The sequence below is a fragment of the Bos indicus genome, chromosome 3, assembly GCF_029378745.1.
Source record: "Bos indicus isolate NIAB-ARS_2022 breed Sahiwal x Tharparkar chromosome 3, NIAB-ARS_B.indTharparkar_mat_pri_1.0, whole genome shotgun sequence".
Taxonomy (NCBI): Eukaryota; Metazoa; Chordata; class Mammalia; order Artiodactyla; family Bovidae; genus Bos; species Bos indicus.
This window is the reverse complement of record NC_091762.1, coordinates 44559362-44568530: the sequence shown is the minus strand read 5'-3', so window position 1 is coordinate 44568530 and position 9169 is coordinate 44559362. Positions and strand designations below refer to the sequence as shown.

The 9169-nt window shown below is 41.7% G+C and overlaps 1 non-coding gene across 1 annotated transcript; it reads left to right on the top strand.

The window, feature by feature from the left end:
* Positions 1-7903: 7903 nt before the first annotated feature.
* Positions 7904-8009, top strand: LOC139182352 (U6 spliceosomal RNA). The gene has a single exon (XR_011566023.1). It is a non-coding gene; the product is annotated as a U6 spliceosomal RNA (small nuclear RNA).
* Positions 8010-9169: the final 1160 nt, after the last annotated feature.

Here is a 9169-nt window from a genome sequence, read left to right as displayed (position 1 = left end):
TTACTAGAAAAATATAGGCCTGTTTGACTGCTTACTATCTCCTACCCTCTCCCTCCTTATTTTTTTCCTTCTTTCCTCCCTCCCTTTTTTCTCACCCTTCTCCTTTCACACTCTTTCTTATTATATTAGCAAAAATGCACATGCAGTTACCTTAATGTCCTTTGAATTTATTTTCTGTTTACTTTTGGTGATAGAAACGGAAAAGAAAGTAAATTGTATTAAACTCTATAGTATTCCAGCCTCTGTGTTTAACATTTTGTATGTATTATCTCATTTTATCCTCACCATTGCTGTGTAAAGTAGGAAAACCATGTTTAAGCATGTTAATGTATTATATAAATGATTTTCATAATTAAAACTGGAATTTCATCCCTAGGGTATTCAAAACAGTCTAGACAGCCATCTGTTACGAGTACTCAAGCGAAACCCTGTGGGATGCGGTAGCCTTGGCTCAACGAATCTGTCAGCTTCTGTAGATTTCAAAAAGAAATCTAGACTTCTATAATTAGATGGCAGTAGTAGTTAACTCTTGCATTATTCTCAGAGGAGTTAAATATGATCAGTTTTTGAAGGGAAAAAAAAAAACTAGATGTTTTACTGTGTCTTCTCACTAAAAATGCCATGTAGTTCTCAAATAATTGTATTTGACTTGCTTGAGACTTCTAGGGATTTCACCTACTTAAAACAGTCTTCCTTTCTGTTTTCAGTAGTTGCAGAGTGTTGGTCAGATTTATATTTGAGTTTAAAGGATGAAGAAAATAATAGAGTTTGAAGAAATCCAAGGCCCTGCAAATGGCTACTCATGCCCTATATGTGGGATTCAGGAAGTAGTGTCATCAAAAATTATCTTGAGCGATCCTTTTGTTGTTGTTGCTGTTGTTTCGTCTCTCAGTCATGTCTCTTCATGACTCTTTGAAACCCCGTGGACTGTCGTAGGTCCATGGGATTTTCCAGGCAAGAATGCTGAAGTGGGTTGCCATTTCCTTTTTCCAGGGGATCTTCCTGACCCAGGAGTCGAACCTATGTCTCCTGCATGGTTAGGCAGATTCATTACCACTGAGCCACGAGGGTAGCCCAAGAATTTCTAGGATAAGGAAATATCCTCAGATACGCAGACATCATATTTCTGCTTTTAGAGAACTGTTTCCTCAATGGGAAAATTTTGATTCATCTTGCTACAAAGTGTTTTACTAAGTCAGGAATATTATCTTCATGCAATTCTATTACATCTTGGTTTCTGATTAGTCGGTTTAGACTGATGACAGTAAGTACACTGGAAAATACATCACTAATACAAAGCAGTGGAATGATGCCAGATCCTGCTGTTGCAGCATAAGCTTTGCCTCCACTTGGCTATTTAACCTGAAGCAAGTAGGTGACTTCACCCTGTAAGTCTGTGTTTCCTTCTCTGAAAAGGAAGGAATCAAAAATCTGAACTTCAAGTTGTGTTCAGTGCTGCAGGAACCACTGGGTCAGGTAGAACTGTTCTCAACTCATACTGTTTTCTGACTTCTGAGACTGTCTAGGTTCTAGGTCGAGGGCAGTGGTCCCCAGGCTTTTTGGTACCAGGGATTGATTTTGCGGAAGACAGTTTTTCCACAGACTGGAGTGGGGGGTGGTTTCAGGATATTCAAGCACATTATGTTTGTTGTGCACTTTATTTCTAATATTATTACATCAGCTCCACCTCAGATCATCAGGCATTAGATTCCAGAGGGTGGGGACCCCTGGTCTAGAGCCCACCTGTGAGCAGCCAAGTGCAAAGTCAAGTCTTAGTGCCAACCCTGTTTGGCCTAATGGTTGGGTCATGACTGGAGAGGGGCTCATGCCAGCCAATCCCTAATTTATAAAGAAACCCCTCTAGATTGCATGGGTTTCTGAAAATAAAATCAGCCAACTGAGGCTCCTTTTCCAAAAGGAAATAAAAGGTTAAACAGAAGACTAGCAAAGTGATGTTCATGCCTAGCAATGATAAAGGCAGAGCTTTTTTTTTTTTTTTTTTTTTTCATTCCATGTACTGCCTCATTGGGGAAATTTCTCTAGAAACTACTTTGCTATGAGAGATTGAGAAGCCAGATCTTTTATACTTGTGAGGTCACCTGATCTGAAAGCACGCTTCAGCCAGAATGGGCTGCTTCCTCAGAAAATCAAATATCATCCAAGCCAGAACTTTTGATCAGAAAAGCTGAAAGGAGATGTTATTCAATCTAAATTCTGTATATCCTAAAATAGAATTTTAAAAGTCTAGCCAGATTTTGAGGGCAGTGAAATTAGGCTGTATGATGCTAAAATGGGAGACACGTGTCAACAGACATTTGTCCACACCCATAGAATGTACAGAGAAGGCGATGGCACCCCACCCCAGGACTCTTGCCTGGCGAATCCCATGGACGGAGGAGCCTGGTAGGCTGCAGTCCATGGGGTCGCTAAGAGTCGGACATGACTGAGCGATTTCCCTTTCACTTTTCTCTTTCATGCATTGGAGAAGGAAATGGTAACCCACTCCAGCATCCTTGCCTGAAGAATCCCTGGGGGGGCCTGGTGGGCTGCCGTCTATGGGGTCACACAAAGTCAGACACGACTGAAGTGACTTAGCAGCAGCATAGAATGTACAACATTAAGTGTGAACCCTAATGTAGACTGTGGATTTAGAGTAGTAATTTATGTGTAGGGTAGTAATTTGCAGCATAGGCTCTAGCGCCAGATGTTGGTAGTGGGGAAAGCTGTGGGGGTGGAGGAGCAAGGAGTATATGGGAACTCTCTGTTCCCACATATTTTCTGTTCAATTTTGCTGTGAACCTAAATCTGCTCTAAAAACCTTGTTTGTTTGTTGTTCAATCATGACTGCTTCTTTATTTGCCAGCAAGAAACTGTTCATGAACTGAAAAAGTGTTACTATTAAACCAACCATACATGGGATGGTAATATCCAGAAAGGCAGGAACAAATTCTCTTAACATTGTTTCTCTGTATTAAGAACAATGTCAGATGCAGAGAAAGCATGTGTATATTTAACTAAGTGGTAAGTAAATAGATGTAACATACATGAATACAGGCAGCATTTGGGATATCAATACAATGGTGAACAAGATCTACAAGTTCTCTGCCAACACTGTCTTGGTAGAACAGATAGAGGCCTGTCTGCTTTGGGTTGTGACCACCAACTTGAATGGGATCAGATTGTGTGTGTGTGTGTGTGTGTGTGTGTGTGTGTGTGTGTGTGTGTGTGTACAGGTGACCTTCCTGCACACACAGACTGGGAGAACAGATAATCACATCTGGGGCAATAGTTAGGTTCTTAATTTTTCAGAAGGCAGCACAGTTAAAGAGATAAGAAGGCTGGTTATAGCTCAAAATATCAAGAGGAAATTGCTAAGATAGAGTCTAACTCTTCTATCTAAGGCAGCTAAATTTCTTCCTCTTATCTCTCTGGGCTGGTGAAATGGAGCCGGACCCTTTGGTCCTGCCCACCTCCCCATGTCCTCAGCTTCTCTTTTGTCTGTGGAAAAACTTTAGCCAAACAGTAAGTCTAATCTAATCATAGAAGTGAGAACATGGAGAAACAAAGGAAAAGAGTCAAAGGAGACCAAATAATAATAGTTTAGTCATTAAGCATAGTCAAGGACATTTAGTTCCTCCTCAAGGGTGATAGGACTTCCCTGGTGCCTCAGACGGTGAAGCGTCTGTCTACGATGTGGGAGATCTGGGTTTGATCCCTGGGTTGGGAAGATCCCTTAGAGAAGGAAATGGCAATCCACTCCAGTACTATTGCCTGGAAAATCCCATGGACAGAGGAGCCTGGTAGGCTACAGTCCATGGGGTCGCAAAGAGTCGGACACAACTGAGCGACTTCACGTTCACATTCACGTTCAAGGGTAATAGAGAATATTCTGAGCCATATCCTGTGAGCTATCGTATAGGCACTGAACCCCAACAGGTTAGCTACATGATGACCAAACTACATGATGATATAAACTGTCACAGTTCCAATTCTAAGAACTGTTTTCAAGGAAATGGGAACAAGTGGTCCTTAGAACTGAAGATTAACTGTGCTCAAAACCATCCAGATGATGCTGATCAGACCAATTTTAAGATGACTGTCAAGAGCTGACTGTGCTGTCTACGTATAACCCCCTCCCTCCACCTATCAAAGCTCTAGCCCACTGATTGTCACTGGGGAGAAGTCGACCTTTGGACAGGAGTCCATTGCCACCCTACCCTCTGGTTGTGAGCATCCAAAATAAAGCATACTTTCCTTTCCACCAACCGGGCCTCTTTAATGACTTTTGGGAGGTGAGCAACTAGACTTCACTTTTGATTACACTGGGACAGCTTGTATTACTGTCCTGGAAATGGGTATCTCTGTCTAACGGTGCCAATGGGAAGACTGTATCTGAATTGGTGCCACTGACCATAAAACTGCAAGGCTGTTGTATCCTATAACAGCTTATCAGGAGGTAAGTCCCAGAGATGTCAAATTCTAACTAAGCAGTATACATGTATATAGTTTTATTGTTAACAACTTTAAGCACTTATGCCTCAGCTTAAGATTTCATTGCAAAATGATTTCAATGTTTTAAGTTTGCAAAACACTACATTAGTTATTTTGTGAGAATTGTTAGAATTACAGCTTTAATAGATCATCTAGCTCTAATAGATACTAGAAGAGTCTCTAATTTCTTTGTTAGTTTTTTCATGCAACTAAAACATTCTAGACTATATCGACCTAACTTGTACCTTACTAATAAGTTCAAACTCTAAACATTACCTCACTATTCTCCACTGTTTTTCATGACAGTGATATTATTAGCTGTCTTTTGCAGCTGGGAAAGCTAAGATAGAGACTGACTCAGCTGGAAATAGACCAAGTGTCATACCCAGAAAGAGACCCAATTTGTACTAATGTTAGAACTGACAGATTCTTTGAAGGCAGGAAATATGCCATTTTCTTTAGAGAGTCTCCACATTTCCTTGCACTGTGCTCTGAATTTGATTGACTTGAAGCAAGCATCAGATAACATCATATTCTTGGGATAGAGTAAATAATATTTACCCGGACACTCATGATAAATGATGGCAAATGAATTGCTTAGTTGAATTTCAGTAAAAGCCACAAATACCAACCAAATAAGAACTATAACTAAACAAATAATTTATATTGTCCATGCTGCTCTGATTTAACATAAAAGCTCACAAAAATTTATTAAGCCGCTGGTACAAAAGCAAAATATAAACCTCTGGAAAAAAATATAGAGTTGAGGAATGCTAAGCCATTTCCTAGTGTTTTTAAGGATTCCAAGTTGACTTTGATCACTTTGATCAAAGTGATCAAAGATCACTTTGATCACTCACTTATTTAATCATTTGATCATTATTTAAATGTTTATTGAGTGGTTTTGTCACCAATTAATTTATGTCGTTATTCAGTCACTCATATAGAGACTTTTAGAATTTGTCAGGTGCTAGGTTCATGCTTCTCGCAAAGATTTTATTTTTGAGTCCAGCTCCAATAAAACAACTCGTGCAATAGTAATAAAGAAAATCTGAGATTCTATGCAGCAGTTTTATACACTCAACCAGTACTCAACTCTAAACTGTCCTTCAGCCCTTTATTTAATACCATGTGTCAGACACTTGACCAGGCACTTGTAGTATAGCCATGAAATACGTATATATATGAGAGTCTCTGCCTCTTCCAAGAAGCTCACATTTTCATGGGGGTGGGGAATAAAATAAATAAGCAAACAAAGGCTTGTATAATGTCAGAAGGTGATAAGAATTATGAGGAGAAAATAAAGTAGATTAGGGATCAAAGACTAACAAGTGTGGTCATTTAGAAAGAAGGATGAGTTAAGTCCTTTCTGTGGAGATGGTGTCATAAGAGAGATCAGAACTAAGTGAGTGGATGAGTTTTGTGAGCATCTGGGAAAGGAATCTTCTAGGCAGAGAAAAAGAGCAAGTGCAAAGGCCCTGAGACAGGAGCATTGCTGACTTGGTAAAGGAGCAGCAAAAAGGCCAGCGCAGCACAATGAAAGGTGATAGGAAATGAAGTCAGAGATGTAGCTCTTTGTAAACCATGGAGATGATTCTAGACTTTTCCCCTAAATCATGCTGCTACTGCTAAGTCACTTCAGTTGTGTCCGACTCTGTGCGACCCCATAGATGGCAGCCCACCAGGCTCCCCCATCCCTGGGATTCTCCAGGCAAGAACACCGGAGTGGGTTGCCATTTCCTTCTCCAGGGCATGAAAGTAAAAAGTGAAAGTGAAGTTGCTCAGTCGTGTCTGACTCTTAGCAACCCCATGGACTGCAGCCCACCAGGCTCCTCTGTCCATGGGATTTTCCAGGCAAGAGTACTGGAGTGGGGTGCCATTGCCTAAATCATGCTGAGATGTCATTAATAATTTTATTTGGAAGGTAACCCAGACTCGTGGGAGATGGCTAGGATGGACAGGAGACAAACCAGGGATCAGTTACTCAGTTGTTGAGTCATCTATGGAGAAATGATGCTGACAGTGTTGAAGTAGAGATGTGAGAACTGGTTGAATTTGGAATATATCATCTTCATCATTAGAAATTATGACAAAATAGTTATGGTATCTGTGTTTCTGAAGATGAATTTTCTACTTTTAGCTCTGACTTTTAAAGTTACTCTTTTTGTCAAAAAGGTAGAAAACTTATCAGCCTCACTACTTAGTGTAGCAGATACCACAGCATATAACCTATATAAAGAGCTTATATAAAGGAGCACATTTCAATAGGGAGACAGAAAAACCTTTTTTGAGGTTTCAGTTCAGTTCAGTTCAGTTCAGTCGCTCAGTCATGTCCGACTCTTTGCAACCCCATGAATTGCAGCACGCCAGGCCTCCCTGTCCATCACCAACTCCCGGAGTTCACCCAGACTCACGTTCATTGAGTCAGTGATGCCATCCAGCCATCTCATCCTCTGTCGTCCCCTTCTCCTCCTGCCCCCAATCCCTCCCAGCATCAGAGTCTTTTCCAATGAGTCAACTCTTCGCATGAGGTGGCCAAAGTACTGGAGTTTCAGCTTCAGCATCATTCCCTCCAAAGAAATCCCAGGGCTGATCTTCAGAATGGACTGGTTGGATCTCCTTGCAGTCCAAGGGACTCTCAAGAGTCTTCTCCAACACCACAGGTTTTGAGATTTAACAAGTAGCAAAGCTGGGTTTCCCAGGTGGCTCAGTGGTAAAGAATTGGATCCCTGGGTAAAGAAGATCCCCTGCAGAAGGAAATGGCAACCCACTGCAGTATTCTGCCTGGGAAATCCTACGGACAGAGGAGTCTGGCAGGCTACAGTCCATGGGGTCGCAAAAGAGTCAGACATGTCTTAGCAACTAAACAACTACAACAAGTAGCAAAGCTAGCTATCGTCTACAGAGCAAAGTGAGAAGTTTTTTCACTAATAAAGACTTCACAAGTCTGTTAGTCAATGATCTTAGCTGCAACCAAGAGAAATCCATTCTGATTCATTTAAGCAGAAAAAGTATTTATTGAAAGTATACTGGACTTTCCACAGAATTTTAGTAAGTGTGGAAAAACAGACTTGTGCAGAAGCATAGGAAGTCAGGCAGTAGCAAGAAGCCCAGCCTGAATCCTGTCACAGAGCTGGTCTAGTAAAGACACTGGTTGCTAGGTGCTACAGTGCACACTGCAGCTGCCACCGCCTGGAGGACCACCCCTGGACACCGGATGCTGCCACTGGAACTACCGCCATAGCTGCTCTTGGAAACATACTACTACTGCTGCCACCATCACAATCTCCGTATCTGCTTCTATTGCAGTCTTTGCATCTGCTGCTATCAATAGCTGCTGTCTGAATGGCTACAGTATTTGATTGGTTGATCTTCAGTCAACTATGGGGCTTCCCAAGTGGCACAGTGGAGAATCTTCCTTCGACAGCACATATACTAAAATTGGAACCATACAGAGAAGATTAGCATGGCCCCTGTGCAAGGATGACAGGAAAATTCTGAAGCAGTTCCCCCGGGGTGGGTGGGAGCCGGGTGAAGCGGGGGAGGGAGTGGAGCTTCCTGCATAGCTCAGGTGGCAAAGAATCCACTGCAATGCAGGAGACCCTGATTTGATTCCTGGGTTGGGAAGATCCCCTGGAGAAGGGAAAGGCTACCCATTCCAGTGTTCTGGCCTGGAGAATTCCACAGACTATACCTATGAGGTTGCAAAGAGTCAGACACAATTGAATGACTTTCACTTTCACTTGCCAATGCAGGAGATGCAAGAGACATGGGTTCAATCCCTGATTCAGGAAGATACCGTGGGAGTAGGAAAGGGCAAACTGCTCCAATATTCTTGCCTGAAAAATTCCATGGACAGAGGAGCCTGGTGGATTAGAGTCCATGGGGTTGCAAAGGGCTAGATATGATTGAGTGACTGGGGACACATACACACAGGTAAACTATACATACTCTGCTTCAAGAATCTGGGATAATGTTCATCTAGTCAGTTAGCTTTCTAAAAGATGGGAATCAGGCTCCATCTTCCATAAAGACCAAAAATTGTACACATAGCCTAAGGATTCACACACATAGGAAGCAGGAAATTCACACAGCTCAGGAAAGGAGACCAGATACTAGGAAGACAAAAATATGGAAACAAAATCTATTGCAAGAAATGGCAAATACAGAAGCCAAGACCAAAAATTGTCTCCAATAAGTAGTGTCTTATTCCAGAACATTTTATTCCAGTGCAAACCTACTAGAAAAATGGTGACAGGGGCTACACACACACAGATAAAGAGAACCTAAAAGAAAAGAAATTCAGAATGAAAATAATTCCTTTAACGGAGGATTTTCATTAATTCCTTAAGGAGAAATCAGACATTTGTATATGAATCCCTTCATCTTTTACGATCCAGTCCACAGCTGGCTTGTGCACAGTACATCAACCTTCACGTCACCTGCTGAGCCAGTGCAGATACTGGTAATCAAGAATCTTGTTTTTTCAGACTTTTGGACACAGTGGGAGAAGGAGAGGATGGGATGATTGTAAAAAATATCATTAAAACATACACATTACCATATGTAAAATATTGGGAGCTTTATGTATGACACAGGGAACCACAAAGTCGGTGCTCTGTGACAACCTGGAAGGATAGTGTGGGGAGGGATGTGGGAGAGGGGTTCAGGAGGGAAG